At 33.9% G+C, this 24,981-nt stretch overlaps 1 protein-coding gene across 1 annotated transcript in view; it reads left to right on the top strand.

Annotated features, from left to right (window-relative positions):
• Positions 1-9,199: 9,199 nt before the first annotated feature.
• Positions 9,200-24,981, top strand: part of Tl (toll like receptor) — a 407,432-nt gene continuing 391,650 nt past the window's right edge. Inside the window, exon 1 of the mRNA XM_085945120.1 lies at positions 9,200-9,726. The gene's annotated coding sequence lies outside the window, so the exon portion shown is untranslated. The remainder of the gene's footprint in view (positions 9,727-24,981) is intronic.

Here is a 24,981-nt window from a genome sequence, read left to right as displayed (position 1 = left end):
AATCATTTTGTAATTGGTATGAATTTTTCACCTACTGCTTATAGTGCTAATGAAATGATATTTTCGAATACGAAATGCCTTCGACGATTAACCGTGTCCTTCTACACCACTATATTCTGATACAAACTCTACCTACCCTAAAACTCACCCACCTAATAAATGCGATGGTTATTGTATGCTACGCCTGGATCGAGTATGAATAAAAATAGCTTCTTAACACTTTTAACGATCATTCGATTTCCTGCTATAAACGAATATTTTAATCCAGTGAATTATGCGCAATGTAAAGATAGCGAAAACCGATAAAACACGAAGGCGAACGAAGACTGACGATCAAGATTTGACTTAGCCTGCGATAAGGAAAGCTCGCTTAAAAGTTTCGAATTGAAAAACACGGCTATAAAGCGCGTTTGATTGCTAGACGCTAGAGCTCATTTTCACTTGGTGCTTTAAATTAAAGCCTGCTTTTTCGTAGGGTCGCGAAAGATGTATAAATGTATCGCAAGAAGATATCGCAAAATGCCATTTTGATACCACGGTTGTTCACCGTAAAGGTGTGGTTATTAATTAACGTGTACAATTTTGATAAGAGGAATTACTTCAAAGTTTCCACGCTTAGTCAGAAAAGCATTAAAGCTGAATGGAGCTTTCATCGATTAAGACATCGGGTTCGTCCATATTTGACGTCATACCATAAGGGGTGAAAGGGTCTAATATAAAATCATAATTTGTTATGACGGGGTTAGGAGGGTAGTAGAAAATTTGATCTCAAAAACCACAAAATATAAACTAATTCCGTGAGAACAATGTATTGAAATCGATCATATGTTACAAAATTGTTGGGGGAAACGTAATTTAGACGGAGGTAAAAGATTTTTGATGAAGTTTGACGATAGTGGGGGGGGTCAAAATTATTGGTATTATGTGGTACACCTTTGGTGAAGTAGTAAGTAACAAGCAGTAAAATATTTACGTAGGTAGTATTTATTTGTACATAATAATTTTAACGTATGTGTTATTTTATCGAGTAATAATATTCATCACTAAACAAATGAAATAATAATTACAAGATAAAAAGAACTTTTTATGTACAACGTTTTTAAATTTTCTGTGGAATCATATAAACTTGACTTGACTAGGTTAAATGATCAAAAAAATGTATTTCATAGAAATAATACTGAAATGTCATTTTGACACACATATTGATTTCCATAGTAACGCACGTATAAATTAATAATTTCCTAGCAACCAATAATAGTAAATTGGATTACGGATTTCTTCCGAAATAACTTTTCATACAAAACAGAATTAACTGAAAATGAATTTAATTCTACTTAAAGATGGCTAAAAGTATTTAAAAAATGCATTGGCATCGTGTTCTGATATATTCTAAAAGTTTCAAATGTCTAGCTAGTCGAGAAGTTAATTAAAAATCGATTTGTACCGGACAAACAACCACCGGACAAATAAGAATACGACCCAATAAAAACGTTGTAAAATAGGGGGGAAATCGTTTTACCTCGACTGAAAAAATGTTTTTGAACCGGATTATGAGATACATGTTATATATTAGTATATATATAACATTGGTAGCGAGTCTATGGCACGCGAATGTTTTATTTTGAAAAGAAAAAATACCCATAATAATAATAAATGACAGATCGCTTTGTATATAAAATACCAGGCAAATACTTATTAAATAATTCAAGAATCAAGAATAAGCATTACATTTAACATAAATACATACATACCTAATTGTACTTATTGGTCGGTCCTTAGGCTTTATTCGTCACATGTAATATTATTGCACTAATCTCATCAGGCGGCGGGGGAAACCGCGCTGCGAAATTCTAATTTTGATCAATTTAAAATGCTTGCAACCAATGTAGCAAGAGAATGCCTCATCTGATCAGAGCAATTCTGGTGTCAATTTGTACTTCAAGAACCAAACTGAGTAATACAGGAACAACAATTTCATTTCTACCTGCAAAAATGGCTGTACTAAATAAGAAACAAAAACTTGGTAGAGTTAATAGGTAGTATTAATTCTGGTTTCAAAGTTAATGGACCAAAATGTATAGCGTTATTGAACGAAGTACTATGTTTTAAGAGTGGTATCTTGAGAATCGTCGTTTTTAATAGAATTCTTAAAAACTAATTTTTCCTTATGAAAAACTACTCGGCACGTAAGACAGTCGAAAAATAATATTTTGGAATTTTCGACACGCGTACGTAAAAAGGTTCACCAACCCTGTTATATAATATATTCTAAATACACACTGCGAAGATAGACATACTGAAGTATTATACGAAGGTAGAATGGTGCCAGATTCGTGTGGCAGCACGACTCAATTATGTGTTAGAATCGATACTTTCAAAAATGACAATACATCGTTCCACAGTGATTTTGTCATGGTCGCAATGTCAGAAGAATATTATGTCCTTCTTCTAACTAAAGAAGTTGCCGCCCACTGCCACAATTTTGTGCGCCCTAAAACTAGAAACAAGAAAAAGCTGAAATCAATATTCCAAGCTATATTCACAGAGAGTGCTTGAGTTGGAATTTTCAAGCATCCTTGATGTCGTGACTCATGACCAAGATTTCACGATAGTACGTTGATATAGATTTTGTAGATTATAAACTGAGCCTTCTAAAAGACTTACATAACATACCTACATAGTAGTGTTATCTGCAAATTCGCAACCTCTACAAAAAATATATACTTAGGTACTGATTAGACTGGGAATGATTAAAACATCTTTATTTTTTGATAGTACTCGTATTATAATCCACTATAATCTTATTGAAGTTGAAGGCAGATTTCCCAGCAATGCTTCAAGGTCAAATTCAGGTACTAATAACTTCATTTAAGGATTCGTAAAGGTTTTAAAACAAAGCTTCTTAACGGCCCACATGCTCAGCGTACGTCAAAGTGGAGCTTTTATGGAATTTTCAGAGCATAATCCTGGACATTCCTTAAACGTTGTAAATAATCTATTTATATGATTTTGAAGCTTTATTATCCTTTATATTTATTTTACATATTTGATGACTGCATAAAGTATTTTTATTACATAAAATAGTATTATTTTAAACCTCTCACTCTAATGTTTTAGAATATAGTTATATTTCAGTACGTCCATGTGAAGTGGTGTTAAGATTTTTTAGATTCATTAATTTTTAAACGCATTTACAAAACCAATAGTAAAATTAATGTTACATTATATATTATATTCCATTAAAAATCGTCACGACTATTAACCTTATCCTATTCGTGTAATTATTGGTGACATTCTATTTGCATATTATTTTATAAAAATGGGAATGTTATTTCAAAATATATAAAAAATATACAAAAAATATGTGTTTGTGTGTTTTGCAAAATGACGATGTTCATTGGTCCAGACTCTAGCCGAAGAAGAAAACATGTTCCTTTTTGAATTCATAGTTGAATTATTTCGATATGCAAGTTGCGACAATATTATATCAGAGACATAATATTATGATATATCCATAAAATCCGTTATTAAAATGCTCATACATAACTACCTCTTTTTCCAAAGTATATTATAACATCCGAAGCATCAGCAGGTATCATTGAAGGGTGGAGGTAGGCTTTTAAGATGCGAGATAAAAATGCACACTAAACTTTATCATCCATACTGATTTGTTTTCATTTAACCAAAAATAAAAAATGCAGATGGTGCTTGTTAGTTTTAAAAAATCAATTAAACCCTGCGTACGATACCATAATAGTTAAGGTGTGCTATGGGCGATCTGACAAAAATAATGCACACTTTTTTGTTCATTTTTATTTCGTTGAATTAAAAACAGGTAAATATAATTATGTACTACAGATGGTGTTAGTTTTTTTTAATTCATAAAGTCCTGCGTAAACCAAACCACAATAAGTAGATTAAAAATTGTCTTCTATTTATAAATATACGATTTAATGGCATAATTTTAGATATTTTATAGATATACGAATATTGTTTGACTGACTTGGTTTATGCAGGGTTTATTTGAATTTAAAAAAACTAACCAACACTTTTGCAAAATGTAGTTCAATGAAAACAAATGTAATATAACATATGGCTGACAAAGTTTAGCGTGCACTATTTTATGTCGGATTTTAACAGACCCCCCCCCCCTCCCCCCCCTTTACAATAATATTTGTACAATGGACCAGTAATTACCAAATAAACCAATCACCTTAAATTCATATACAAATGTGAATTATAATATAATTAACTTGACATATCATGTACTAAAAACAGAAAGTATGTTTGTATGACACCAAAAACTGTAACATGGGTAATTATTATTATCAATTGAATCAAAATAATTCTCACGACAGAATAGATATTACAATGATTATTATTTTCAGATTGTTCTGCACATGACTTATTATAGTTGCTATATATTTTTAGATTAAAGAAATATTTAAACAATCATATCAGTGCTAAGTTAACTCTCACGGGACAAAAATCATGCAATGGTAATTTTGTGTTATTGAAATAGAAAACGGTGAAATTTTTATGTCTTTAGAATGGCTGCATAATTATTTTTAATTTTACTCTTGATGGAAAGACATAATAATTTAAAATACAATAACACATGTGTATGTATATTATTTAAGTATATGTATTACATATTATATTTATTTTTTAACCACACATAAATATTCGATTCTCAAAAATTCACTAGATAAGTAGAGCCTAATGCAACTTATTATCGACTTACCTAAGCCGGCTCTCACATGTAAACTCGTCTCGACCGCAACGTGTCGAATACGTCGATATGAAGTCAGCATTATTCACAAAATTCACGTTATCTTATATTATGAACCTTCGCACACTGCTGGAAGAATACATTTTAAATTAAAAAAAACCTCTGGAGGCACATGCAACTATTTTCACCCGACATACAACGCAGATATAATCCCGAAATGTCGCATTTCGTCAGTCATTTTGGCTTGCCGAGTGACGTCATTGTACTCGCACGGCCTTGCTTCACGCACATAAGAAAGTTGCATGTTGCGCTCAGTTTTGATTTATGACTATTATCCCAGTCGAAACGATGTTTAATGTGCGACTGGCCTGAGAGGTATCATCCACAGTTCCCAGGTATCATATATCTATGCATTTCTAATTATTTTACTTTGTAGTGCAGTGACATTATGAAATATGGTTTTCTTTAGGAGTAAGGAAACTTAAATTTTTTAGGTAGTTAATTAGACGCAGGCGTTAAAAAAAATCAAAATTGACAGATATTTTGATCATTAAATGACAATAGTATTTAGGATGATTCAATAAAAGAATCCTCTCCACTCACAGCTCCAGACACAACATTAGTGATCAAGCCATACTCAAATATTATTGAAATATCTAAAAATTTTATAGGAGGCGTTTGAAAACATCAATAACGATTTCTTGCATCTGAAACTGCAAACATATTATATGCTGCAACCATATAATAGATAGGTACCTGAATAAAGTAAACTTAAATGTGAAAGCATGTCGCCTTGGACCAATGCCTTTAATGCAGTATTTATGACGGTCAGATCATAAAACGCAAGAAATACAATGCACTACTGAATGTTCCCAAATATTACCTATATTGAATGCGCGTTTCATTTATATGACAAAGTATAATGCGTAGATACAGACTTAACTGTTAGAAAAATAACAAATTCTTTAGCACTTTAAGTAAATTATATGATATTTCTCCACGCTCTAAAATTAAACCTTCTAAAAGACTCGTCCAGAAGGTGTGCAAACAAAAAATATTCAAAATCTTTCATAAAAAATACACACCCAACAAAGTCATCAAAATATCAATTAATTTTTAAATTAACAAAAGTTTGCCGTTACTTCAGTAGGTATCTATACAATTATAAAAAAAAAATAACTACGAAAATAAATTTCAAAAACATTGACAATGAATCGAATTTGCGGATTTATTGGTCATCAAACAAAATTATGTACTTAGGTATTTTAAATAATATTTATATTTTTTAAGTTAGTACACACCTACATACATGTAGTTATTTCAGTGCTTGAAATGGAAAATTTTATGAACCGAAGTGCTCGATAAATTTACAATTTTAGGTGCATTTTATAAAAATAAGTGTGTTAGATTTTTTGTTATATGCCAATATATGTATAAGTAAGTACTTATATCAAATATTTATTCAACGAGACAAGGATATCTTTGGGGATCGTATGAACCGGAACGGCGCTCCGGTGCTGTCCGGTCCATTACGAGCCCTGACTTATTTATTAAGTAGATACTTATACATAATGTATTAATGACAGTTCCGGTTTCTTCCGCTTTAAAAGGAAATACAAATATTTTTTTTTTGCAACTTCATTAGGTACCGATAAAAATAATTTAAAGACATTTTTTTTTAAATTAACAACATAAAATCAACATAAAAAAATAAGTAATTTAAATTTACCTTTATTTGAAAATAAAGTACCAACCTGCTATACGTTAGAGAAATTAGGTTTTTACGATGTATATTTTTGAGAATTGATGTTTCTTGAATGCGACGGTTCATAGGTTATAAAATAACTGTGGCTTTCAAGATGAAGTCTCTCTATCCCTGTCTGAGGATCTATCAATAAAATAAAATTGATGCCTAAAGATCAGTGACGTCCCGTGGGGGTAGGAAGATTGAGCGTCGCTTGGGGGCGGCGTTACGCAAAGGGTGACAAATCGGGGAGAATCAATATGTATATAAGTATAGAAATAGCTACCTAAACTTAGTAATACAGGAAATATCTAGTTTACTTCCGTCGTGCACATCTAATTTAAAATGTATCCAAACATGTTTGCCAGTCACTCGCGAGTTTTGGAAGTAGTCAAGTGTATTTTTAAATGTAGATACCTATCTGAAACCGTAGACTCGCAATATTGTCTGTTGGAGCAGAGATGGCATTTAAATTAGATTTAGTGGTATATATCTTGTTAGTAACGTATCCATGCAACACATTTCTTAGATATTGGAGTTATGAAAGGATGATAAAAAGTACTGAATAAAAAAAATGTGGCGGCATTTTTGCACTGCTTAGGGGCGACATTTTGTCTAGGGACGTCACTGCTAAAGATAATAATAAGCTTAAGGGTAAGCTCTACAGAATTGCCCTTGAGAATTGAAAATATGATTTTTTTATATGTGGTCCGGAATTGTTGGTCTACTAGCAATATACAAAGGTCGCCGACAATGCTTGTGTCAAATGTAAATGGTCTTTAAATTAAATTTAAATCATAAACACGGTCGACGTGAAGACAGAATGGGGTGACCAAAAAATAATATCTTCTAATATAGGTAGGTACGTAAATGTTACTAAATTCAATTTGTTAATCAACTGTTTGGGAGAAAGTATTGCAACCAATATGATGGTGACATTTTCAATTATGTGGTTACCACAATATAAACTTAATAACATATTAATAACTTTTTAACCTGAAATTGTCCGAGAATTAAACATACGAAGGATGTTGAAATGCATATCTACCTACATTTTTATTTCATGTGCTATCCAAAAAACATTAATAATGAATAGTATTTATTTTTAATGTTTAGGACCAACATATTAAAAATAATAGGTACTTATTGCGCAATTTTACTTTTATACAACTAGTGAAACAATAGGTAGGTAGTACCTACCATTATTTATGTAAAGCCAATGGACGAAATAATTTATATCATGAGTGCCTACAGTCACCACACACATTTATTTTTTATTCGCCAGTCGGACTGGCAGGCAAAAAATAACGTCAGGGCTGTCGAAGACATAATTATTTTGTACTTTTTAAGTTTTATTTATAATATTTATATTATTTAAGTTTTGTCCATCTAATATCCACTGCGGTTCACGTAGTGGCATGTACCTGTTTTTCTGGGGTCAACTAATTCAAAAAGTAAACACCCATAATAGAATTTTTCCAGTTTTGGTTGCATTATATTCCAACTCATTTCCGATTTTATTAATGGAAATTTCTCGGTGTACATAGTAAACAAACCTACGAATAAAAAAAGACGGGAAGAAACACATTGATTCATCGCAGTAAAAACTGGCAACCAAATTCGCCATTTTGGAAAGCGACGATTTTGCGTAAACAAATATCACGTGGTCTGCACGTGTGCGGTAAACTTCGTATGTGTTTGTAATTTTGTGTATTTTATGTTTGTGTATCATGCATTGTCGGCCATATTTTCCGGCCTTTCTGATTGCCGTGATTTTTTATTCGTAGAAACAAACAGCATTTTTTATTAGTTATATAAAGTCAACTTTGAGCTTTGAGCCGTGCTCACTCATGAATGTAATTCTTCATTTAAGTAAGTCTATATAAATTTTGATGTTATCTTGCAGAGAAAACAGTTATCTGACCTTTTCACTATATTATATACATGCAAATATAATGTTTTCAAATAATTGATATGGATTATATAATATATTCCATCGTATTATTTTCTCGAAATCATAAAGATACTAAAATAGTATTTGAGTATCAACCTATGTTCAATTTGAATTGGGTTATAATAATAATATACCCGTAGATATATCAATAGTATGTTTGCCACGATATCCACCCAAGTTATCAGTATGTACTTGCACAGGTTTGATTAAAAACTATGATGAAATTAACATTTTACAAATATTATATTATTTTGACAGCCCTGTTTTCTGATCAGCGGACACGTGCAGCTGTTTATCAAGATTGTCTACAATAATAATAATGTAGAAGGTCGACAATAGTAATAATAATATATTTTTTAAATAAAATCTCCGATGATTAGTGATTTTTGCCAAAAGATCGATTTAAATTAACGTGCGTACGACGCCGAGGTCCATTTCATACTAAATTATATTTGAATACCGAGCTCTTCAGCCGCCCCTTAACGTCATGTAAAACGTTATGACTTTTCTTTACATATAGGTAGTTTTCTAAGTACATACAATATATTATTAATATTATTTTATTCAGCAATAATAAACATTGAGGCTAACCAGTTTATTAGATTTAATATTTTTATTGCAAAAAAATGATAATCAAAAGCAAGAGGCAACACAGTAGTAATACAGCAAATAAAACGAAATATTATCGCCGTCTCGCTCTAAACGTCGAAGTCGACCGAAGGCGTACGAAGCAGGGAGGCCGCATGTTTTGCCAGGCTCGAACGAAATCAGTCGTTAGCATACCTCCGAGGGTTGGTGACGTTAAAATTTTCGTGGAATCGTCTTCGAAATTCCGTGCGAACTTTTTGACAATTTTATTCGGGTGATAGAATCCAATTGGATTACAAATTATCTGAAATTATTTTCATTGCTTCAAATTTAGATTTGAAAAACGATCATGATTGTTTTGTTCTTATTCTGAAAACAATTTTGTTTATCGCTGACAGCGCGATGACTGTCATGTAGAAAGAAACAAGTGATGAAGGTGAAATAACATGGATTGCTAGTTTTTATACAGCTCTTGATTATTGAAACAGTTTAAAATTTCACGTGTTGTGCTAGTGTTTATGTTGTGATTCTTCAAATAAATAGGATGTTTTTCGATAAAGAAATAACACTACTATTACATTTGTTACCATTTTCGTGTTAGTTTTGTGAAAGAAGTGATTTGGATTTTCGTAATTAATTTTTACCGATTGATTCGATTCGCCAATGTCATTATTATTTTGCTGACAGCTCCGAGAATCCACCACTGACGTAAGTTTTTTTCAACACCAATACATTTTTCTTTAGTGATATTTCTTAGAACTCTGTTTATTATTTTTATTTCGTTATAATGAAATATTGCGTTTTTTTTAAACATAATTTTTGTGTCTTCACAGTGGGTACCTAGGTAGGTTACATATTTTGATTTCGTTTTACCAAGTTGCCCATTGTATGTGTGTAGCTGTAGTGTAGAATGTAGATGTAGATAATAGGTATACCCTTGTTTAAATTATTGTACTTTTGTTAAATATACAGTAGGTATACCGTATCTGTATAGATTCTTTCTCTATGACATTATTATTACTATAACTGTAATAATAACTGTTTATACTTTAATCAATTAAGCACTTACTATTTTCTAGTACCTACATAATTAATTATAGTAAGTAGTATAGTAAGTATTCCCTAAATTTCTGTGCGTATGTGTCAGTAGCGAAGGGTGGAAGTATGCTGTTAAGATCTGCCATAAATAGTCCACATTAAACTTTGTTAATCATACGTATTTGTTTTTATTGAACTAAGACTACACTTTACAGATGGTGTTAGTTAGTTTTTAAAAATCAATCAAACCAAACCATAATAGTTTTGGCATATTTTGGGCGATACAACAGAATTGTGCATACTTTTCCATTCATATTTAAGTACCTACTTGTTTTCGTACATAAGTACTTATTACTCATATTGTTGTTTCATTTTTGAAATTCATTAATCTTTGCCTATACCTACCAAAATATAATACCTAGATAAAAATATTATTCTATCTATAAAATATCCAACATTATGTACGATTTAATTCCATAATTTTAGATTTATCTTATATTATAGAAGAGTATTTTTTGACTATTATCTATTATGGCATGGTTTTCGCCGGTTTAAGTGAATTTTAAAAACTAACCAACAGCATCTGTAAATAGTTGTAGTCTTATTTAAATGAAAACAAATAAGTACGTGTGACTAGGGAATCCAATCCCGAGCCAAAATTCTGATCCCGGGATTTCGGGATTACAATTTGACAATCCCGGGATCCCGGGACTGGTCCCGGGATTGGGATTTTTTTCCATTGTTAATATAAAAATTTTTATATTTACAAATAACATTGATAAAATCGGTCAAAAATAAATCTAATATAATTTATACTATTTAAGACATATATTGTTAAAATTGTATACGTTAAATCTTGGAAATACACAAGTTTAATGGAGTAAATAATATTGTAATATAAATAATAATGTGAATTTAATATGAGATTGCTATTTCTGATAGTAAAGACATAATGAATAGATCAGCGAGATTTAAAATAGTAAAGCAAATAATCATGGCGTACTTATGGCCTTTCCGCTTCATAAATCTAATTAGTCAGCCAAATATGAAACTGCCGTAAAACGTATGATATCATGGTAGAATTACTTTGTTAAAAGTGCGAAGCATTGTTTTTTTTACCAATCTTTCTCATTTTTAATAATCTATGTGAAAAAATAAAATGAATCGGCAACCTACACATCAAACTTCATTCAAACTCAGTTTATTTCTAATGTAGTTATTTTGTATTAAAAGTATTTTTTCTGTTATATTTTCCATAAAAATTGATAAAAAAATCAATCCCGAAATCCCGGGATTATGTTTATCAATCCCGGGATTCATAGGTATCGAAAATAGCTCGGGATCCCGGGATTGGATTCCCTACGTGTGACTGACAAAGTTTAATGTGCACTATTTATGGCTGATCCAACCTACCTCCACCCTTCGACACTGGTACCTATGTGTATCGTATGGTAAAATCATGGGTATGTGGGAACGGTACAAGTTAAATTATTTTACTAGGTATAGTAAAATTTTTAGTAAATAATAAATATCCAGTAACGGCCCAATGTACGGAAGCCTCTTTTTCCAAAAATTGTTCCTGGGAAGGTTAATTTTCTAGTCAACACACCACGCGGCCCAATTATGTACTTACATAATATATTTTTATTACATTATTTTATAGGCCTAGTGTAAAAATTCTAACTTAAATGATTAGGTACTATTCCAAAGTGGCCAATGTGGGTACCTACTGTGTATGCATGTAATTATTGATAGTTAAATGTTTTTATTCTTATCCGAGCGCAAATAATATTGTCATGTGGGTGGAATGCTTGTGTAAATAATTCAACAAATAATAAGTAAGTAGGTGCTTGTGACGATTCGTGGAGCATGAGCTAATTTTGATCGTATTTATTTAAGTAGTAAATATTTAAAAACCATCATCTCCCTTCCCACTTACTCAATCAATCGATAGTATTCTAATTAATTTAATTAACACGAGGGAACACTATAAATTACAAATATGTACATACGTTCACATATTTGAAATGACTAACGGGATCTTTAAAATAGAATATGCGAAATAATTAATATGCATAGATAAATGAAAAAAAGTCAATTCAACGGTGCATTTCCAGCGAAACGCATGAGGTTAGCGTACAAAATGGTCCAAGACTTAGGCCTGTTTCAGACGGGACACCGGTGTAGTAGCGCTCGATGTAATATATAACGCCTTTGTATTATGTTTATGAACGCCCCTGAGCTAATGAGTCAACACATAATTTCGCGTTATAAATTAGAATATAAAACTGGCTGCGGTAATAAAAACAGGTGTATCGGCAGCTTGAGAATGTAGCGGCCGACGGAAAAGTGTACCGGACAAGCGTTGAATCATTAGCTCTTTATTCGAATACAAAGGCCTCCTTATTATATACGAGCGCGACAACGGTGTCCCGTCTGAAACGGGCCTTAATCTTCTTTTGACTCTCCTGAAAAGTAGTGATTTTAGTTAGACATACAACCCATTTTACTTTCGAATACAAAGTATCATTAGCATATCATTAGTTAGTCTGAGATATCAACAGTTTACAGTAGCAACCTACTGCACAAATTATGACCGAATTCGGTACAATAATGTTTCATCTGTTAAAGTAATCCAAAATGATGTGTGCTCAGCTTTGGAGGGTCTACTTTTAATATGTGAAATTTTAATATTATACCTACCTATAGATTACCTTAGATATTATTGGTACATATTGTAATTACTGTTTGCTTCGACTGATTGTATTACTTACTACAATTTATAATTATTTGGGGACCTACGATCAAATAATTAAGACTTAAATTATCACAATCACTTGGTAGGGAATAAAATTATTATTGATTGATTCTAGCCGTAAATAAATGGTTACTTATATTTACTTAATGTCAGTGTACATTAGACTGTTATATAGTTTTGTAAGTACCTACCTACATAGGTACATAAAATTCCCAGGATAGCAATGGCAACGTGGTTTACTTATCACTGGATAATATCCGGCTTTGAAAGGAAACTATATTATAATCATTGACAAAATAAAATAATGTTTATTTGTAGAGTTTGTAGGTATTCACTGAGTACTGCTATCCATCTCCTGTTTGTATGACGTCTCCAATGCACCACTTGTCCATTTTTATTGGCCGAAGACGCAGCCTTGCTTGCCCATACGGTGAAAGATGACACCATGAAAGTTAACGAACGTTTTTAATAGGTAATTAAAAATAAGTTGTGATTTTTTTGTTTAACTTTTTACTTAGGTACCTACTATAGCAATTAATGCTTGTACTCCAACCATTAAAACACGACATATTATTAGCAGAACCTATCACTGGGGTTAAATATTCCGTCTTGGGGGTCACTTCAACCATCGTTTCTTATTCGTCTGCCAATCAATAAATCATTAGGATTCGCTATTTTAAAAAGCAATATGTTCAGCAAATGCTTAAGTACCTAGGTATCAATAACTAATGATTTTTCGCCAAGATCGTGTCTTTGGATCATAACATGGACTAATTATTGCCGTCGGCCAGTCTTCTTAGGCGTAAAACCCACTTAACGGAGCGAGTGGGGCTCTCGCGCAAAATTTCACATGTGGCGTGTAAATCATCGAAAATACAACGTAATCAAATACGCCAGCGCACACTGGATTTGACGACGCATTGTGCCCGCCTGCCCCATGAGTCACCGTTGTGTGGCTTTTCAGCCGGATGAATTAACGAAAATACAACGTATTCATTGAACACGGCGAGCAAAATCACGCTCTGGAAGCGTCGTCGATAGACGGGCGAGAAGCCATTATTTAATAACAGAAAACTCATTGTTTAGTTATTGCGTAATTACAAGCCCCGAGAAATAATATAATATTTTTATTGCTTTGTTATCAGAGACGCTGATAATAATAATTATTTTGTGCTTCTTGGGCCCCTTATTACATAGGTGAAGGGTAATGCGCGGGTGGGAGGGGGCCTACTCAGTAGTGAGCGCACCGAACGCTTTTTTGGTGGGCTTTATGAATAGCGGCTCAGATTTGCTCCTCTCGCCCTCTAGCGTCGTAATATGCCAATCTGGAAGATTTTTATTAGTATCGTCTACTCAGTCTACTGTATCCGACATGACCAAGCTACGAGGTTTTTTTTTATGTTCGAGTCCACGACTGGTAACTATAATTTCATTTCAGAATCGATGTCCAGACTTAATCTTAGGTATACGGGATGGGGTTGTGATTCTACAACGCAGATTCGCAAACAGTGGAAAAACTGAGTGAGAATCAGTCAGAAGTTTTTTAATTATAACAATGGACTTTTAAAAATGCCAATTCCGGGATTGTTAAATTGTAATCCCGGGATCAGAATTTTGGCTCTTGATTGTATTCCCTAGTCAAAACCCCTTCTCAAAAAATCTGGCGACCAATTATAATATGCAATGGTAAGTTTTGCAATAACCTATTTGTTTTTCCATGTATTGTATGCTTCTACACTTCTATAGCATGCCCACGCAATAATCCTCACGGCCCCAAAAAATGTTTAATTATATATGACCATATTTTTTTCTCTCATTCCATTCCGTTCCCGTTATCACTCATTTAATATTTATTTAATATACGTTTAATGACATCTTGACCTCTAATATTTTGTTGATAACTCAAAATTATAACTGGTCTGAAATTAATTTTAATGATTTGTTTGTTGACGCATATTATGTGTATATTTGCCTCTATTGGAGGATTATTTACTTTTCCACAAATTATGCTAATATTATTTACAATATGATAACAGACACAACAATATTGATGGAAGTTCCTTTTATACGCATCACGTTTTTAAATATATTTACTAATCAATGTTTTAGCCGCACAACACAATATGCCTTATCTTAAACTTAACGTAAGTAAGTAATACAACATTGTAGTAGATTCCAACCTTCAAGTCCTTTACTGTCAAGTACAAACCCAGGATACCGCGGCAGTTCAACCTCTCTTTTCTCCTATACATAGCAAAACTACTGCTTGCACGGCACGCCGTCGTCCGTGCACTGCACGTGTTCTGCTCAGCGAAGTCATCCAATCTAGATAAACTCTGTGACGATCTTATTCATAATCATAGTTTTGCAACGAAGCATTTGAGTTATTTACCTAAATGTTAAGCTGAAACCAATATTCAATTATGTATTTTATAAACGGTTCGAGTATCAAATAAACGTTGATAATGATATCTACTTAATGAACAGGCCAATACAAAAATAAGCCAACAGAGCACCTGGTTATCAACCAATGGGTTCGCGATTTTTAAGTAGGTAAATGTATAATATTATCCAATTGATTATGTTCCTATATCTATTATTATAGCCCAATGTCGCTACCGAAGTTTTACAAATATATTATTACACATTTGATAATATGACTTGGTTTTACAACGTGTTTCCCCATTCAAGCCAATACTGTTCGATTTAATTCTATCCACGTAAGTATTTACCGCTCTCTGTGTTCTTCGAAAACCGGTTTGTAAATAAATTAATGAGAATGTAATGTGTATTCTGTATTCACAAGATACAACAACCAGTTGTCGTTCATTTTGTTTTTATTACTTTGCAACTATAAGATACTTTGCAAATAATATAACTATTAATTTATGTGTTTGATAGGTATGCGTTATGTTAGATAGATACTTACGTACTAATGCACTTATAACTATGTATGTATTATTCTTATTGTGCCATCCCCTAGCGGAGGTCGGCCACCATCAAGACGATCTTATCGTCTATATGTATCTTTGTCGTCTGCTACCCGGAACAGTTCAGTGGAGCTACACTCGTACCAATCACAGAGGTTCTTAAGCCACGAAATGCGGCGCCGTCCTCTGCTACGCTTACCGTTGATCTTTCCTTGAATGACAAGTTGGGGAACGCTGTACTTTTGTCCTCTCATAATGTGGCCGAGGTACTGTAGTTTCCTGGTTTTGATACTACGTAACACTTCTCGGTCCTTCCCCATTCGATTGAGAACTTCAACATTTGTCACCTGGTCAGTCCAAGGAATTTTGAGGATGCGTCTATACAGCCACATCTCGAAAGCTTCAAGTCTCCATGACATTTTTTGGTTTAGCGTCCATACTTCCATACCATAGAAAAGAATTGAGAGAACATAACAAGTACCATACGCAGTCTCAGACCTAGGTTAGGGTCTCGATTGATAAGGAGGCGTCTCATTTTGAGAAGCAGTGACGTCCCATGGGGGTAGGCAGATTGATAAGATGTGATGCGATTGCTAAGGAGGCGTCTCATTTTAAGAAAGGCGCTCCTTGCGATCTCAATTCTAGTTTTTATTTCCTGAGACTGGTCCCATTTCTCATTGACCCATGTACCTAAATATTTTATGTATGTATATAAAATATATATTTTTTTTGTATGTATAATATACATCTGAATACAAAGATCATTAATTTACTTTGAAAATAATTAAACAGGAAAACGAGCTTGGTTATATCCCAAGACTCCGCATAAACGAAAGATATGATACGGACTGTCTGGACTCTGGAATATAGATAATTGCGGCGAAGACCGTTGGACAAAGGTGAACAATAATTATAATAAACGGAAAGCATACATAACAATTAATTAATTAACAAACACTTAAATTATGAACCTTCAGTACTTATAGCTAGCTAGTAGATATAATTATAGGTACGAGCATACATAAGTGAAACGGAAAATTATTTTCAACAATAGGTGGGGTGAAATTTCGGACTCGTCGCCAATCAGAGAGCGGTAGTAGAGGTGTGAGCACGTCAATTTGTTTTGTGATGGCGTCGATGGAATATATTCTTATATCGTGTAAAGATGACTAAAAAACGTTACCATGTACTCGAAAAAGAAAACATGTCAATTAATATATTATTATTATTAGATGAAGAGGTGGTATTGTTGCCCCCCACTTTGTTTTTTCTTCATAAAATATGAGTTTTTATTCTAACTGCTCTAAATTTTTGCTTAAAGTGAAGATAAACTATAAAGTTTGTGTCTGCTAAAACGTGGAACCAAAAATAAAGCAATTGAATTATATTAAACATGCATTTCTAAAAAAACAAGTTTTCCTATTTTTGAAAAATGTGAGGGTAATATGGCCCCCATCGAAATTTACAAGATATTTTTGTCGATGACATTATAAACTAGTAAATAAGCATTAAATATTACAGAATCGCTCAAACAATTTGTAATCTTCTCATTTTTAATTAGGTATTTAATCAAAAATCACACATATTCATTTTTTTCGCACGATGTGCATTCTCTGTATGCATATACGTGACAAATAAGACATTGAATCCAAATTTCACCATGTTGGTCCATGGAATAAGGTTCCCTGCAAAACGTGCATATCGCATCTGCATCTTCAAGAGGCGCACCAGGAGTTTCCATATCGGATATATCCGAGGCAGAGCTCGGAGGCCCAGATTCTTCAGTTGTTTCTGAGTCAGAACTCATGCAACGCCGTTTTGCTATATTGTTAGCTCCCAATACCACCCCGGCCACCACCACGGCCTCGGTTAATCCTCCCATGACTAGGCCCAGCTTCTTCCATTACTGATTGCTTAAGTTCAGCTTTCTTCATAGAATCTTCTAAGCCAGCTTTGTACGGCGACCCGGTCACGAGAGCAGCCGACCATGCCTTACGTCCCCTGTTTGAATTCTTCTTTTTAGGCTGTGGAACTGGCACAATATTTTCAGGCAGTACAAGAGGGCTCTCAGATAACTGTAGAGAGCGAAGGGTTTTTGCAGTCATTGACGGAATTTGGCTGATCAAGAACATTCGGAGTTGAGATGGTGTAGGTTCAGTAGCTTCGTGCTCTGCTGCGATCAAATCAGCATTATTAAATATATCTCTGTCGAATGGATATATACCAGATACCTTGAATCCATTAACAGCCTTACCAAATAGCTCGGCAATATCGTTCTTGGTACTCCAAACTCCTTCACCGCTTTTTTGTAGGCCATCTTCTTCTCCCACACTGCAACTACTGCACTCATCATAATCTTTCTCCTCGCTCCATAATTTTAGTTTATGCTTGTTTCTCGGAGAAAGATTCATTCGCGGCATGCCTGTAAAACTATAAAAATAATAGTTTTTACTCGAGGTAAAATGGTTGTAATATGGCCCCCGGTGCCAAATTACATACCACCATGGGGGGCCAATATATCAACAAACACTATCACGGTATTTTTTGAATTATAATTTAAAATATTGAACACTGAGCGAACTTACTTGAAAATATTGATTTCACATTCCTTCGTTGTAAACAAAATCACTTAAAAAGTCTCTGAATCCTAAAAAGTTCTGAGAAAATATATTTTTTGTGCAGGACGATAAACTTTCACTTCACACGTTGTGACAATTATGCCCGACACTGACGACGCGTACGCTTCACGCGGAGTAATCGTGATTCCCTAGACTCGTGGTACATAGGAGAACGATATGTCACGATACACCGATAGATGGCATTATCAGAAATAAGAAAATTTTAGGGGGGCCAATTTAGTAGCAGGGGGCCAAGATACCACATTTTCCTCTACTAATATAACAATAAACATAACATTAAATGGACGCATGTTGAAATTTTATGACTTGTTTTTATTGTAATATTTTAGTGTAATTATGTTAAGAATAAAACCCTATGCGCATACCAATATTACTAACAATTTTCGAGACACAATAATTCTATGGTAGGTAGTATTCAATGTGCTGCTAGTATCTCACGTTGTGATTTCATTAGGTAGGTATGTACTTGTAGTTACAGTGGACCCCGGTTGAGAACACTGGTCTAGCTAGACCAACGGTACATTTTTCGTCCCAGCACAATACAAAAAAAATGGACCAGACATTTAATATGTTTGTACATGTTCGCATGCAATTGTTCGTACTTTAAACAGTTTTCTGACCGTTTTTATAGACTGCTCATTTGTTAACGCACACTCTGACTGGATTAGGCATGATACTGATATGCGCAAGTTATTTATGTAAGCACCTGTTAAGAATAAGTACATAATACAAAATAACGTATGGTAGTTCTAATACAAATATCTGTAAGGTCAACTTTTTATTGTTTAAATAAACAATTAAGTATCATCGAACAGCCAGGTGCACTGGAAATTCACGGAAATGTGCATGTTTACCTCTATCTACATGTATGACATTTTTCGTTTTTGTCTTCCAAAATACTCGCTTACTTATCTGAAAACTGGTTTTCTTCGCCCGCTATAAATAATGTACGTACAAAAAGATTGCTTGAAAATTTTGCCCGCTTACTTGTGCACAGCCAACAAAATATGCAACATTATGCGATATTGTGAATACTATTTAAAAATACAAATAAGTAAGTACTTACTTAATATTTTTGTTTTCAAAAAATGAATATAATTTAACAACCAAAAGGATCTCAAGAGCATAAAGAAATTAATGGTTTTCCCGCTGTTCAATTATTATTCTTAACTGGTTTTATCAACGTTATCAAGTTATTAAAAATAATATAGTATGTTATGTAATAGATAACTTTAATTCTTTAAAAAGATAATATTAATTCGATTTGACGATGGTTCTTATATATATAATATGTATACCCGTGATCGGTACCTACCTACTAACGAGGCAAGAGGGAAATGAACAATCTATTGATTGATTGTCTGATTCTTTTAAGTAAGTAAAGCGTCAATTTACATTAAGCTTCTTTACGAGCGTTTGTTGGCGAATTTATAATCTGCCTGTAAAGTCGCCCAGTGTAATCATCTAAATGTTAGCTTGTTCGATGATTACACTGGGCGACTTTACAGGCAGATTATAAATTCTCCAACAAACAGCTCGTAAAGGCTTAATTACATTGGCAAACAGACAGACCCAACCCGATCCAACAATCGACGCTGACCGTCGCGTCGTCGCCAGCTATTTGCAAATACACGCAACGATTCAATCTCGTTGGTCCTTGATTTGATTGGCTTAAAATAATAATAGTGTTGCTATTATTAAAAATATAGGTTCAGTGAAAACTAGATATTTCTTAGATTGGTGGCTACACTGAACGCATTCCCGCGCAATTTTACGTCAAAAAAACTGAGCTGTCAGCTGTCTCAGAGCATCAGATCTGTTAAAATTTACGAGGCCGTTTGACATTTATAGAAAGTTTGTATACTTATTGTTAATTTACATCATGAATAACTGGGCGAGCTTCAAACCAATTGAGTAATTCGAATATCGAAATCGAATAATCCAAAGACTAATTTATTGTAGCGAGTATGGCTAGGTATATTTCAACTGGCTCAGGCGGTCAGGACTCGCCGTAAACGAAAACACTGAGTCAATAGTTGGCTAACTGAAGAACAGCGTGATCGCCATTGAATATGGCGGGTTTTTTTACGTTCCACACTATATCTTTGGCGTGTATTAATTCGACGAGGACTGTGTCCTCGGTGAAACTCCATATATATTTTTTGAGTTTTCGCCATCTTGTAGTTGTTCAGTTGAAATCGACCAGGACGGCGATTCCTGAATGAAGCAGTGCAAAAAACGTCACCGAACCGCTTCAACTGAAGCTCGTAAAATTTTTAGTTTTACAGGAGATATTATGTGTACAGAGCTTCGAGTGAAACCGTTAAACGGCATATAAGTGCGAGTGAGAAAGCATTCAACATGCTTATACCTCATGTCCATGCGTTAGAGTAAGATAGAAAGTAAACATGTCAAGACGGCACTATTGTCAATGTCATGAAATTAAATAACATTTTTATCCATTTTGGTAATGACTTCATATTTAATCAGTACTTACCGTTAACGTTGCATGATTAAATCATTCATTGTTGAAGTACGTAACCAATTAATCTTTAAACACGCTAGTTACGTCTCCAATATAACAATATTACAACAAGATTACAACACGGAATTTCCGTTGTATTTTGCAAACAAACATGTGTGTTTCTGTATTACAAAATCACAATAAATACATCCTTAAATGAGAATTGAAACACGAAATAATAATTTTAGCGGTAATATGTGGTAATAAGTGGTAAATGTAAAACAATAGATCAACAGCTTTCTCCAATATTACGTACGATACGAAATCTGACGTTTATTATGTCAAACGGAGAGTTGCGAGCGCCCCTACCGTCAAAGTATGTGTACTACCAAAGCCTAGCCTAGTGACACCCAGCGGTTGACTTTTAATATGCTACAGTTGAAGTATGTTGTGTAAATGTTTGCGCAACTGGTCACTTGTGCTTCATAATGCTTCAGTCGGGAATCGCCCTCCTGTAGAATGAAATGAACGACCGTTTGCATGACTCGCGAGCAGGCGCATATTCGGCTATTTTCGTACGCTTTCGCCAATCTTCGCTTGATAATGAATGGATCGCACGACGGATAATAGAAAATTTTCCACTTTCGTCCCGATCGCTCACGATCCTTGAAAACCATAGAGAATAGAGTTTGACAGTCGTGGCAGACGATCGGACCAGACGCAATCTGCCAATGGAATATGGACTTAAAGAAGCTCAATGTATTTGACGCATAAGTAGTGTCAATAATAATAGTTCAATTTGTTTTTTAATCATTATGTGTTTCGATAAAATCGATAGAAGGACTAGTCTGATAGATTAATGGTATTATAATTGAAACAGCTAATTACAGATGCAAACACATTTTCTAGGAATATCCGAGAGTGTGGCCCGAGAGGAAAGAGATGCTCAAGCTAGTCCAAATAGATGCTCGCGCGCGCGACCTGGTCGCCGCAAGGGTCAGCTTGCGTGACGTGAGGATCTCTTCACTTAGTTTTTGTATGTCGGTATTGTCATGAGTGCGTGGTGACTTCAGTCTTGGGTATCTGCGCCTGAGACATTCCCATGCGTAAAAAAACTACTGATACTCACATCCAAACGTAGGGCCTAGTGCTAGGTACACTCGATTACGACCGAGTGTGGTGTGGGGCGATTGGTTTGGAGGATCTATGTTTGTATTGTTCGAATAGGTGAGCTCTTTCCAGGTGGAATACCAATAGAAAATGTAGTAATTGTTGATGATGGTGAATTATTGCAGAGTGAAGTTGTTAATGTTTCAATATAAGTAGTTATTAATAAATTGTGTTTATTCAATTTATTGAGAATTTTATTGTTCTTCGTTAAGTCAGAATTTGTTTAAACTATTTAAATCAACAGAGTACCTACTTGCTTGGTATGATGATTAAAAATGGCGGAACGGAAAAATAATGAATATATTAACGTAGATGCTAAGTAATGGGAAAAAACGATGCTCAGCCAAGCACCTCTGCCTACACGGTGATCAAGGTGTATTTAAGGGTTTAAGCATTAGTTAGGTACCCTTAAATTAAACTAACAGAGTTATTACTGTAATAGGTATAAAAATAAAACAATACCTAATAATAGATAAATCATAGAAAAAAGTATGCTTTCGATGCTTTTCCAAGTGGTGTATTTCTAAAAATTATTGCTACATTCTTCAAGCTTGTAGGTGTACTGTGTAGGTACCTACCTATATTTAGACTCGGATATAATAAATATTATACATTGTAGTACTTAAATACCTATAATATAGTATAATACCTATTGATAGGTACTAACTTTCTAAGTTTCCTATAATGTCGTTTTCCTTATGACACTATGCACATAACATAATATTATGCAGGTGTACGTATTAAAATTAATTGCATGACTATTAGGTACTGATCGGAAACTAAGCAAGTATTTACTTCGGTTGTATTACTTCTTTTAGTGTGTACAAGTAATGAATGAGTATGCAGTTATCTTAAAAACATTATAATGAAAGAACGTCTTTACTCACAATACAATAATTGACACAGAAAAACTCCTGTGAGAACCGTACATTTATATCTTTTGACTAACAGCCATATACTCGTACCTATCTGACAGCTCTGTTTTCTGATTGCATCAAATTTTCTTTCACGGCTCGCATATTTCAGATGCCAACCTGGAGGATATGTGATTTTAGCTTTATTTATTTTTATAATTTCATATCATAGTTGGTATACATAATGTGATCTGAGTATTATTGATTTTTCTAATTATTTGTTGTCAAACTACCTATACGTAATTACCATAGTCCATAAGCAAACTTAACTAGGGACTTATTTGATTTCCTACATTTTAATCAATATTATATGATAACCTACAATAAGCCGTCTCTATTATGATTTTATTCGCAGAATTTCGTCTTAGTGTGGGTGGGAAATTATTATATTGTTGTTATGATCATTGTCTTTATAATTTGGTATGGCCACCCAGTAGATATAGCTGATGCTGACCTGTTACGGTGTATGGTTTGCTAATTAATACGGTGGAAAACGGCGAATGTTTTGTGTGAACTCGTCTCTTTTCCTGGCGTTTCCCACCACGTTCCATAAGTTGTGGTGACCACGCCTTCATCCACGAACACATGGTAGGAAAAACCGATTTTGTTACTTTTACGCTACCTAGTTTTATTGTCGACAGCGGTACGAAATTACTATCCGACTATTCAAATATTCCCAAACGCTAAGCCTAAATCACAAATTGGCAATATTGTTACAGTTTCGACCTCAAATTATAAACAAATTAACCGTTTCAAACATAGAGAATAGTTTCAAAGCAATGATAATAAAATTATTATTGTAATCAATTTTAGCAAACATTTCTTGCACTGATCTCTAATTTACTTTCTTATAATAGACTGGTTGTGTAAGTTCAATGGCCGACTGCACAACCAGAATCTCTATTCCAAGCTCTCGCTCTCCATCCCGCTTGACGTTATCTTCCCACCTCCTCCAAGACGGGTCCCTTTATAAACCATAGGTACTATTTACAGTGTTTACACCATAAAAGAAAAAAATAAGCCATACTGTTCAAAAATGAAATTTTAAACACATTGCATTTAACAACTTGGTCGGCCATTGCCGACTCAAGTAGAAAGCCGATACATTCACAACGACTGGTCCTACTGTTCCAGCCCCTCCCGTTGTTGTCTATAGATGACCTGTCATTGTCCTATAGAGTACTCATACTGACGCGTCTATCGTGTTCACACAGGGAATGGTTTCATTTGGATATATGAGTTACATGATAATTAATACACTAGCATTAACACACCTTCTACAAATGAAATGCATAGATCAATGCTACATATCTTTTGGAAATCGATATTACCACCGGTTTTTGTGTGAAGGACTAGTCTGTCTTTGACAGCAGGCTGATGAATAACAGGAATGTATATTATTTATAAATAACTCTGATAGTTCATATATTTGATTTGAAATTTTTTTATAATTCAATTTGAAACGAGAAAGGGCAAATCAATATGTCAAGCAATCTGGGATCTGATTTTGACAGCTGAAAAGTGGACCACTCGTTGCAAGTGCAAACAGATATGCTCAGGGTTTATTAATCTAAAGATGGCGCTGGATCGGCTCATTTGATTCTTTGAATCGTCAATGTAATAACTATATTGGAATTAATATATTCGAAGAGATAAGCCCTACGAGTGCGTCACCCTCGGTTCTCTTAAGCCGGTTTTAGTACTTACTTATTCTTAAAATATATGGTTAGAATTTTCCTGTTTCTCCGCCAGGATCTATAATCTCTGTATACACACCGCAAGAACTATCAGCTTGACAGTCACCTAGCATATCCAAAGTTATAATCGTACAGACGAATATGAGTATTCGAGGACGCTGCATTAACACCCTTCACTTTGCTGACGAGTTTCAGGTTCGTATAGTTTCCCACACACCTACTTAAAAAAATACGTAAATGGTTTCAAATATGAAGTCAGCCACCAGATCTTCTCATGGATGTACAATGTACATTCTTTCTTGGAATTATTAACTATTTCACCTCTTCATACTCGTAAGTTTATTTTCTTTGCC

Source organism: Rhyacophila brunnea, unplaced genomic scaffold, assembly GCF_057557595.1.
Source record: "Rhyacophila brunnea isolate RB1 unplaced genomic scaffold, BYU_Rbru_1.0 scaffold_18, whole genome shotgun sequence".
In the NCBI taxonomy this organism is placed as follows: domain Eukaryota; kingdom Metazoa; phylum Arthropoda; class Insecta; order Trichoptera; family Rhyacophilidae; genus Rhyacophila; species Rhyacophila brunnea.
This window is presented reverse-complemented; position numbering and strand designations above follow the sequence as displayed.